Raw genomic sequence first — 11,358 nt, 5'->3', positions numbered from 1 at the left:
ATCACTGAGCTCCACAAGCAACAGGACACTGTGCAGATGACAGACTAACATTCACAGGTCTCCGTTCTGTTTTATATTGCATTATTTCATTTATAGGAAAGCAGCTGTTGTGTTGTGGTGCCTTAAGGACACTTAGGAAACTCTATAGGTCCATACTGAAAGGATTGAACCCCAACCTTAGGCAGCATTAATTTGCCACCATGTGAGAAAACTCTAGATAAGTGTTATCAGAGCCACATCACATGGCAACCTTAGGAGAAACTGAGCTGAACTATTGAGCTAAGCCATCCTGAATTTTGGACCCTATCCAACGTAATTCATTTTTATTGTTTTAAGCTTCCTGGTGCTAAAAGTAATTTGTTACACAGAAATAGGTTCAACAGAACATTGAAAAATGCTTATGTTAACCTTTGTACTCAATTTAGGGATTATTTTTCAACCATAATTTTAGGATAGGGGCAATTAACATGAGAGGTTGGGGTATTCATTAAAAATGCAGTGCATGCCTGTATGTATCCACAAACTATTACAGATCAGTAAATTATTGATTAAATTATAATTAAGTCATTGCTGTGGATGTTCTTCAACTCACCTTCACTTTTTTTCTCTTACCAATTTCTCTCTGAGGAGGATGGGAAGGGATCAGTTATTTAACTGTTAATGACTCTCCAGAGAGGGACCTGTAAGGAACAGATGTATTACATAAAACTTCTGGGCCAGAAGTCCTCCAGGGATTTCTCAAAAAGATGATATTTTTTTCCCTTCATTTTTCACCAGGCAAGTGGGGACTCCTCATTCATTCCGAGAGACAAGTGGTAAACATTGGTCAACCTCACAAGCTGCTTGCTAAAGTCCAGCCAGCCATCAAAACCTTTGCGCTAAGACCCCCGTCAATCACAAACTGCAAGCAATCACCCACCATGTGCTAAGGTTTTGGCAGTCAGTCACTACCAACTGTATAGTAAGGTACAGCCAATCCTCAGAGCTGTGTGATGAGGTAGGCAGATCATCACCATCAGCTGGGCCTTCTCCAGGGATCCTAGGCCAGCCTTGCTCTGTTTATGAAGATCTAGATCAGTGTTCACTTCCTGAGGTCATGAGGTTTCAAGATACATAGATCTTTGTTTTCATTTAGAGAATGCATTCTTGAGTGGATAGCCTGAACTACAGAGTAAACTAGGCCAAGCTGGGCTACTGAGGAAACTCTGTCCTAAACAAGTGAAGAAAGGATTTATTTCCAAACTCCTTCAGATAAGAAGCCTTGGCTAGACAACATGCTTGTGTTTGTTTGTTTGTTTGATTGATTCATTGATTTCCCCTTTTGAGACAAGTTCTTTGTTTTTTGTTTTGTTTTGCATAAGGAATTCTCCTGCTTTAGCCTCTCAAGTACACATTTCATAGACTAAAAGATGCACAAAAATGTGTGTGTGTGTGTGTGTGTGTGTGTGTGTGTGTGTTCTCTGCAAATGACAGTGTCATGGCCCACAGAGGTAATGATCCCCCAGAGGCAAGAAGGAAGTCTAGTTCAACAGGACTCAGTAGCTGATATTGGTTCAAACTCCTAGAATCTGAATTTTAGCTATATTTAAGTACTGTACAATTTGGGAAAAAAAAGTTGCCTGGTGTAACACAACTCTGTGTGTACAATAAAGCTTAAGGCATAATTATATCAAATCTCTTTTCAAAGTACATGCCATTTATTCCATGAAGCTGGGCTCTGTGTAAATAGGCAGCATGCATTATCTTAATGGCCTGGGGGAGTATCTGGGTCGGTCTCAGTCATGCAGATAGCACAAAAGTCACTGGGCTGTTAACCACCTCTGGTCCTATTAGTAAGGGAGCAGTAGGCAGGTGTGGTCTGGGCCTGTAGACAGTACAGAGGTCACTTAGGCTATGAGTCATCTCCATTCCCAGCCTTCTGAGTGGAAAACAGGCGACACATCCCTTCCTTTGAAGAGGTAACCCTGTGTGTTTAACATTCGTGGTTTCTCTGGTGCTTATCTGTGAGCACAAAGACCTCTGTGCCCTCAAACACAAATATACATAGGAAGAAGGATGGAATCATTAAATAAAACTGGAGGTGCACAGCTTTTTAAACTAGTAATGGGGATGGAGTGATGGCTCAGCCATTAAAGGCTAGGCTCACAGGCAAAATAAACCAGGAATGACAGGAAGGTTTAAAGTGATTCTTTACTCAGAGGGTTCTAACGTTTCCTCATAGATTTGTTCATTTACTTTTCTCACCATGATGCCTATTCTGTTTTCTGCACTGAAAACAACATTTTCCAATCTAAAACGCTGCATGCTCTATGAGTAAGTATACACAGAACCTAACTGTCCTGCTATTCTTAACTCTGTAAAGATCACACTTTGAGTTATAGAAAGTTGTTCTAAGTAATAGGTTTCTGAAAACAACATTTTCCAATCTAAAATGCTACATTTGCTGTGCGTAAGGATACACAGATCCTAACTGTCCTGATATTCTTAACTCTGTGAAGATCACACTTTGAGTTATAGAAAGTTGTTCTAAATAATAGGTTTTCTCCATGGATGAAATGATCTACGGATTCAAGTCATATTAAAACATAAAGGGAGGTTTATTGGGTGCATCTCATGGGCAGGGGTCACTGGTCCCAGGAAGGGTCCGGGGAAGTCACCATGGGGAGGGAGACAGAGAGGACAGAGGACCACAAGACGGGAAAGAGAGAGAAGAAAAACAGCCTGCACAGGAAGCAGAAGAGAAAATGCAGAGAAAGGGGACTGGAAACGACACACAAAGGTGTCTGGATCATATAAGGAAGCCTAACCGCTTGGATGGGAAAGTCCAGGGTAGAGGGCAGGGTATGGCGGACACGCCCTGCAACAGGTAGGCATTGAGGAATGCTGGAAGAACCAGGAGGCCAGTTCCATGTTAAATATGCAGTTCAGCTGCTTGTCCTGGATCTGAAAGCCAACAGCAGGTTCAAATCTGTTCTTCTTAGGGATAGACTCATTGCCTGTTCCCACTTGGAGAACAAAGTGATTTTCCTTTTACCAAAGAGTAAATGTGGAAAGAAAAGGTTGACGCAGGGGAGGTAGGCAGTGTGGGAGGAAATGTTATGAAGATCACATGTATAATTTTGTCCAAATGAAATCTGAATAAAAAAAAGAGAATAAAATTCACATGAATAGAAATTGCTTTATGGGTGTCTCATAAATGTCTGTACAAGCACAACACTGACTTTCAGCCAAATGTTATTTGTTGATATTAAGTAAAGATTGACTTTTGTTTTTTAGGTCTGTGAATCAAAACTCAGGCCTCAAACTAGGCAAGCTCTCTATCACCCAAAAACTAATTACAGAATTGGAACAATATATCCCTATAATTCTATTATTGTATTTTCATTAAAAATGGCTTATCTTAGCCATGAATGTGCCTTTAATCCCAGCTCTCAGGAGGCAGAGGCAGACAGATCTTTGTGAGTCTTCAAAGAAACACCAGGGCTCTGTGTAACAGAGGAACCCTGTCTCAAAACACAACACAAAACAAAACAAACAAAGAAACAAAAAAGACTTATCTTGGCTGGAAGGGGATGGTGCATGCCTTTAGTCCCAGCACTTAGGAGGCAGAAGCAGGCAGATCTGTATGATTTGGAAGCCAGCCTGTTCTACAGAGTGATTTCTGGGACAGCCAAGACTATAGGGAGAAACTCTGTCTCAAAAAACCAAAGCAGCTAGCCAACCAACCAAATAAACAAAAATGGTTTCTTTTTTGGCTAATGTTTAAAAGGTAAAGCATTTTTATTGATATACACTATTTATGTGCATATGTATATACATATACTAGAAAAATATTGAATCAAGCTTATTAAAACATTGGTCACTTCATGTTAGCAGCCAGTTTATGAGCAGAGCTTTAAACATGTATATTTCTAGCATTTTTGAAGCATATAGGGTATATGCTTTACTATGGTGGTCACTGGCCATAGAATAGATAATTTCAACCTACTTTGCTAACTGAAACTTGGAACCTTTGTCAACATGACAATCTTTATCAATTTGGTTGGATTTAGAGTCACCATGGAGACATTTCTCTGTGCCCATGAGGGTTCTTCCTGGAAGGTTTAAATGAGAAGGGAAGATCTATCCTGAGTGTAAGAAGAACTTTCCTATCATCTAAAATCACAGACTTTAAAAAAGGAAAAGATGAACTGATGCCCAGTACTCAGCTACTTCTGTTTCCTGCCTGAGCATACCATGTGACCAGCTGCTTCAGTTCATACTGCCATACCTCTCCATTATGGACTGTATCTCATTGTCCTGATCAGTGTTCTATTGCTATGGAGAGACACCATGACCAAGGCAACTCCTATAAGAGAAATCATGAAACTATGGGCTTGCTTTGTCTGAGGATTAGTCTGTTATCTTATGGCAGGGATCATGGAGGCATGTAGGCAGGCATGATGCTGGAGAAATAGTTGAGAGCTACATCCTGATCTTCAGGCAGACAAAGAAAGAAACAGCGACAGAAACAAAGGCAGATGGGGGTGGGGGCAGAGAGGCAGAGAGGCCAAGAGGATGAGAGAAAGACTGGGCCTGGCATAGGCTTTTGAAACTTTAAAACCCATCCCTAGTGACACACTTCCTTCAACAAGGCCACACCTGCTCCAACAATGTCACACCTTCTACCCCTTCTCAAATAGTGCCACTTTCTGGTGACTAAGAATTAAACATATGAGCTTATTGTCATTCTTATTCAAATCACCACATGCTTCCAATTACTTTATCTCTCCCTTAAATTGCTTTTTGTCAGATATTTGGTCATAGCAACAAGGACAGTATCTGATACAGAGCGTTTTGGTCCACAGTTCAACATCCCTCTCTCTTTTGCCACATTAGTCTATGATGACCAAGTTTCTGCCTTGTATCTGTGAGACCAAGTTTTTAAGATTCCATATAAAAGTAGTATTAAAGTGTTTTTCCTTCTCCATCTGACTTATTCCACTTAATATTGAATCCATGTTGTCACAAATAAATAGACTTTTTATAAGGCTCTATAGCATTCTGCTGGGTGAATATGTCACATTCTCTTCACTCTGTCATCCATCTACTGTCAGATGATTAAATCTGTTGCAAGTTATGGGTAATGATGAACACAGAGGTTCTGGCAGGCTGATTTGAGTTTTTTCAAATACATACCAGAAGTGAGATTGTTAGAAGTGCTAGTTTAAATTGTGAATTTGATATAAGCTTGGGTCATCTTGGAAAAAGAAACCTTAACTAAGAAATTACCTCCATAAGACTGACGTATGTGGGCAAGTCAGGTGGACATTTGGATTAATGTTGGAAAGGTAACAGGTAATTCTGAGTTGTGTGAAAAAAAGCAAACTGAGTAAGCCATGGATAGCAAATGAATAAACAACATTCTTCTGAGTTCTCTGCTTCAGTTCCTGTCTCCAGATTCCTGCAGATTCCTGCCTTGACTTCCCTCAATGGTGGACTGTAAGATGAAATTAACTCTTTCTTCTCCAGGTAGCTTTTGGTCACAGTCTTTACTGTAGCAGTAGAAAGCAATCTAGGACATTAGATCTATGGTAATTCTGTTGCATATATTTTTTCACATATAAAAATAAATGTTCTCATATGCATGTAAATATACATACTTGCTTGAAATATGTAGCATACTAATATTAAAAGGAACTAACTGTAGGTTGACAGCTGGAAGAAATGCTCACATGATAAACCCATGAACTACTATAATGAGGCACAGTAGATGGCTCCCCCAGGAGCCTTTCCAACCTGGAACAAGCCACCTGTACCCCAAAAGTAATTGTATGCAAATCACAGTTTTCCACAGGCAATTTCATTAAAAAAAAAAAAAAAAGGCACAGCTGAGTGTGCCGAGTATGCTGGCTTATGCCTGTAATCACTTGAGAGGCCATGACAGGAAGCTCTCGAACTAGGCCAGCCTGAAGTACATGGCACGTTCAAAGTCAGCCAAGAATACATAGTATAATATGCCTCAAAAACCAAATCAAAACCAAAAGAGACCAAAATCTCTTTAAAAATTATTTGTTGCTTTCTGGCTTCTCTAGATTGAAAATGGTCCCATCATCAAGTTATGGAGGAAAGTTTGTGAGTAGTTGCCGGTGCTGGGGACATGCGGGAATAATGGAGTTGACTAAGATTTCATGCTCTTACCTGCGTATAGCAAGGATTATTTCAATGCATACGTTAGGAACTTCAGAAGAGAGTCTACCTTGGTTTGTATTTGAACCTCACACGTAGACTTTATTTATTATGGCTAAAACTCTGCCGAGTGAAAACAAAGCTGGAACTGGCTTGCACAATCCCAAATGACAACTTTGTAACAAGAGCACTCCTCATACTCAGATATAAAATCTTACCAGGAATGACAGGACCAAAGTATTATTTGTCTTAAAACAACACCAACAGCCCCATCTACATACTATTGAGAAACACTTGCTGTTCTGAAACGGTTCTCCTTCATGGCACCTTCTCCCACCACAGTTAATTGACTGCATGCCTTTCATTTAGGCCACATGTCATTGATGGTCACTGGCCTAAAAGAGCACTGCCGTTGGTGGTGCACTAACTTATTTTGGATATTGAGGAAGGAAAACTCAGCAGATTTTTAGGAGTTCTATTTTTTTTTGTTATTGCTAGGAAAATGTTAAAACTGAAGTGCTCAGTAAAGGCTTAGTGTGTCACCTAAGACTTTGCAAACAGCCTCCAAGTCAGAGCCAGTGAGTTAGAATTCCATGTCGAATTAGAAATTAAAAATAGATGCAGTAGTGAGAAATGTATTTAGGGCCCTGCCTACACTGCAGTTAGAATCCTGCTCATAAGCATTAGGGTTGCTAACCTGCTGTTGGCATAATTTCTCTGGCCAGAAAAGAAATTAACATAAGACAATTTTCTTAGGAATTATTTTGAAAACTTATGAACTGTCTTACTGCTGTAGATGCTATTCTGGTTAACAGGCATTTAACTCTTTGTTTTGAGAGAATTGAGTTGAAGATAATATGAAGTAGTAAAATTTTAAGTGTTATATAATATTTTAATAGTGTCTTGAGTCAATATGCTTGAGCTTAATTATCATTCTCTGTTTTATATGTTGAGTACTTCAGTGCATTTTTCATGAAATCATGAATAGGTGCTTGCTCATGTTATGACACCATTATCCAGAATGAGGCAGCACATACATCAGACACATACATATCCACACATGCACCATCTTGTGATATGTTCCACAGTAAAAGTAATAGGTAATGAACATGTGAGTGAGCGTTATATGTCTCCCCATCTCCTACTTTATAAAGGGTGAAGCAATTCACACAATGACGCATGGATATACTTTCCCAGCTGATCTCAAGTCATCATTCTTTATCAAAATACCTATCCTTAATATCTCAACACCTTCTGAACTTACGGAACTTAATGAAGCCGTTGGAATGCTGTAAGGTATGTTAACAATTTTGATCCTTAAACAGTGACAGGAACTTTTAGTGCTTTTTAGTCCCTAGACGATAAAGGTACAATGTTGGGATGAGTTGATTCATGTAAGTTATATTCTCACCCTTGTCATTTGTATCTTCAGTGGTATAGTTTTCCAGATATCTTCTTCAAGGTCTGAGAAACATTCCTACCATGTCATTATTAACACTTTCTTTTTCTTTTTTATACATTTTTTTTCTTCTCATTAAGTTGTAAGGTTTTAGTTAGGGTGACTATTGCTATGATAAAGTGCCATGACCAAAAACAAGTTGGGGAGGAAAACATTTGGCTTATAATTGCATGTCCACATCACTCTTCATATCCAAGGAAGTCAGGACAGAAACACAAAACCCTGCAGGAGCTGATGCCATAAAGGAGTACTACTTCCTAGTTGCTCACCCTGGTTTGCTTAGCCTGCTTTCTTATAGAACTCAGGATAACCATGGGGAGGGGCCAGGAGTGGTGGGCCCACCCACAATGGCCTGGGCTTTCTCCCAGCTATCACTAATTAAGAAAATGCCCCACAGGCCTCGCTATACACCATTATCATGGTGGTATTTTCTCAGTTGAGGCTCCCTCCTCTCTGATGACTTTAGCTTATGTCAAGATTCACAAAACTAGTCAGGACAATCATGCATAAGTTGTATTCATACATTCTTGTTTGGTGTGTGGTATACATGTGCATATGCCCATGTATGGGAATGTCTGTGTGTATGTGTGTGTGTGTGTGTATAAGTTATGCATGTTCCTGTGAATGTGGAGCCTAGAAGTTAAAATTAGATGTTTTTCTCAACTGCATTTCACTTACTTTGTAGATAGGGCCTACTGTGATATTCAGCTGGACTGGCTGACCAGCACATGTATCTACCCATCTCTGCTATGCTCAGAAAATTTTTTATGGTGTTACTGAGGACTAAACTCATGTTTATAAAACAAATACTCTACTGGCTGAGACATCAGCCCAGTTTGTCTTCCATATTTTTTAAAGACCATCTTTCCTAGTTCAGTTCATTAATTTCATTTTAGCTGATATATGCTAGATACTCATTATCCCATTTAATTCCATTTTCCCTCATTTTGCCCCATCTTTCTTTCTCATTTCACAAAAACAGTTCCCTTATTTTTTCTATCTCATGTTTCTTTTCCTTTGTAATCTACAGGGCAGATCATCTTAATCTTGAATGCTCAGCTTTGGAACAAGGTTAAGCATATACTATGGGATGGTTTTGTTTTATTTCTGAACTCTTAAAAAAGTTCTCATTAGCTGCCTTTAAAATCTCTGACTAGCTCTAAATATCTCTTTAACAAAAAATCAGCTTTCATTCAAATATCATCACAAGGACAGTGGATAGACAGCTATAAGTGGTCTTGCAAGCCTGTAGTCCTAGCTACTCCAGAGGATGAGGCAGTAGGATCATCAGAGTCCTGAATTTCAAGGCCAAATTGTAGAACATAACAAAATATATTTCAAAGTAACATTAAGGCTAAGGATCAAAGAGAAATTATATTAAGTGTTATTGTCTTTCTGTCTATTTGATGATTTTTTAGTAATAACATTTTCTTCTTCATTTTAGGAAAAGCATTTCAGTCATATTACAGTTTGTGTGGGCATTGGTGGGCAGTGTCCACTTTTAACCTGCCTGAAAGGGCAGCATACTGGTCTTTCCACCCGAGCTTTTCTCCCTACTTCTATCCTTTCCTTTCTGTCATCAGAGTGGTTACTTAAAAATGCAATCAGAGCTTGATACTCCCATGACCTCAACATTCAACAGACACCACAGAGAGAATAAAACCTAATAAAACCTGTGGCTTACCAGGCCCTAAATTATGTGGCTCCATTACACTCCAAGCATATCTTCCCACTCTCTTCCCTAGCTGTCCTGTAGACAAAGTGAACTGTCTGTTGTTCTGTTTAGGAGTGGATGTGATCCACCACTGGATTCCTGGAAGGTTTGCTGAGTCCTAGGTGCCCTGCCCAGACTCCTGCCACTATCATGTCCCACTACCTGCTACCCCGCACCCCACCCCAACACATCTCTGTTCTTCTGGGATGTGGCAGACTACACCAGGTGTGAAGACTTACGTTGAGAATTTGGTTGTTATGGTCCAATAGTAGATGTTTATGTTCCACTTGATTTCTACACTTGACGTGCCAGGATTTGCATATGTTCAACTTGAGGATCTTCATGATGCTCAAGATGCTTTCCATAATTTGATATGGAGTTTTGGGAGTCAACTTGAAATACAGCTCACACATGGGGATTGGAAGACACCAAATCAAATGAAAGCCAAGAAAGGGAGGAATGTATGCAGCTCTTTCTGATATAATGGTTATGACTGCTATAGATATTGTAAGAGTTCAAGTTATGATAGGAAGAAATCAAGGAGAAACTCTTTTGATTACAAGGATATGAGATCAGATTCTACTGTCTTAGAAATAGACTGACTAAAAGACCGTGGCATAGCCAAGCCATTCTGTCAAAGATAGATTCAAACACTGAAATTGATCTTCAATATCTAAAGTCAATTCAAGATCAAGGTCCAAGTTTCAGCCCAAGAAAGAAATGAAGGCTAAGTTTTGTTCCAGGTCTGCATTTCACACCAAGCTAGAGGACCTCTAAAAGAAATTCCAATACATATTGTGAGTCGGGCTCAAGACATGAAAGAGAATCAAGGAAAAAAGAAACCCCTAGATCCAAATCTCAGTCAAGATCATTCTAGGTCTAGGTCAAAATCTAGATCAAGGTCTTGGACTATAATCCTAAATCCAGTGGCCACTGATAGTATAAATCATGATACTTTCTAGACATGTATCTTCTATTTACTCATAAGTTTGGTATATTCAAATTATCAGGAATACAATATTGCAGTTATGCATTTAAGAAAATAAACAAATACTTGTTAGTTTTCTCTGTAATGGGAAATGGTTATAATTAAAATGATATACTGTTGAGAAGCCACTCTTTTTTACTCTTATTATTATTATTTGGTTTTTCGAGACAGGGTTTCTTTGTGTAGTCTTGGATGTCCTGGACTGGCTTTGTAGACTAGGTTGGCTTTGAACTCACAGCAATCTACCTGCCTCTGCCTCCCGAGTGATGGGATTAAAGGGAGAAGCTACTCTTAAGAGCTCAGTTTGTTTAATATTATGACCAGCTACCAATTTGTGGTGTCTCTGTATATTTTTGCAAAGATTCTCATTTTTAATCTATTTTGAAAGATTATTTATTCACTTTACATCTGATTGCAGCTCCCTCTCCTCCCAGGCCTCTCCTCACACAATCCTCCTCCACATTCTCCCCTCTCCTTCTCCTCAGAGGAGGAGGAGGTATCCTATGGGTACCAACCTGCCTTGGCATATTAAATCACTGCAGAACTAGGGGTATCTTCTTCCACTGAGAACAGACAAGACAGCCCAGTTAGGGGAATGGGATCCAAAGGGAGGCATCAGAGTCAGAGAGGGCTCCATTCCAGGAGTTGGGGGATCCACATGTAGACCAAACTGAGAATCTGCTACATATGTGAAGAGAGCATGCTATTTGGATGGTGTTTCAGTCTCTGTGTGCTAACCTGGGCCTAAGTTAGTTGATTCTGTAGTTCTTGTGGAGTCCTCATCCCCTTCGGCTCCCTCAATCGTTCCCCCAACTCTTCCATGTGACTCTCCAAGCTCTGTCTAATATCTAATTTAATTTACCCATGGTAATCAGGCTATAGATCTCTGCATCTGTTTCCATCAGCTGCTAGGTGGAGCCTTTTAGAGGAGTTGTGCTAGGCCCTTTCTACAAGCATAGCAGAGTAACATTAATAGTGTCAGGAGTTGGTTTTCTCCCATGGGATGGGTCTCAAGTAGGGCTAGTCTTT

At 39.6% G+C, this 11,358-nt stretch overlaps 1 pseudogene; it reads left to right on the top strand.

The window, feature by feature from the left end:
- Positions 1-2,880: 2,880 nt before the first annotated feature.
- On the top strand, positions 2,881-10,278 carry LOC127199010 (serine/arginine-rich splicing factor 10-like; annotated as a pseudogene).
- Positions 10,279-11,358: the final 1,080 nt, after the last annotated feature.

This window comes from Acomys russatus, chromosome 15 (assembly GCF_903995435.1).
Source record: "Acomys russatus chromosome 15, mAcoRus1.1, whole genome shotgun sequence".
In the NCBI taxonomy this organism is placed as follows: domain Eukaryota; kingdom Metazoa; phylum Chordata; class Mammalia; order Rodentia; family Muridae; genus Acomys; species Acomys russatus.
Note: the sequence above shows the minus strand (reverse complement) of the source record. Positions and strands in the feature narration are given on the sequence as shown.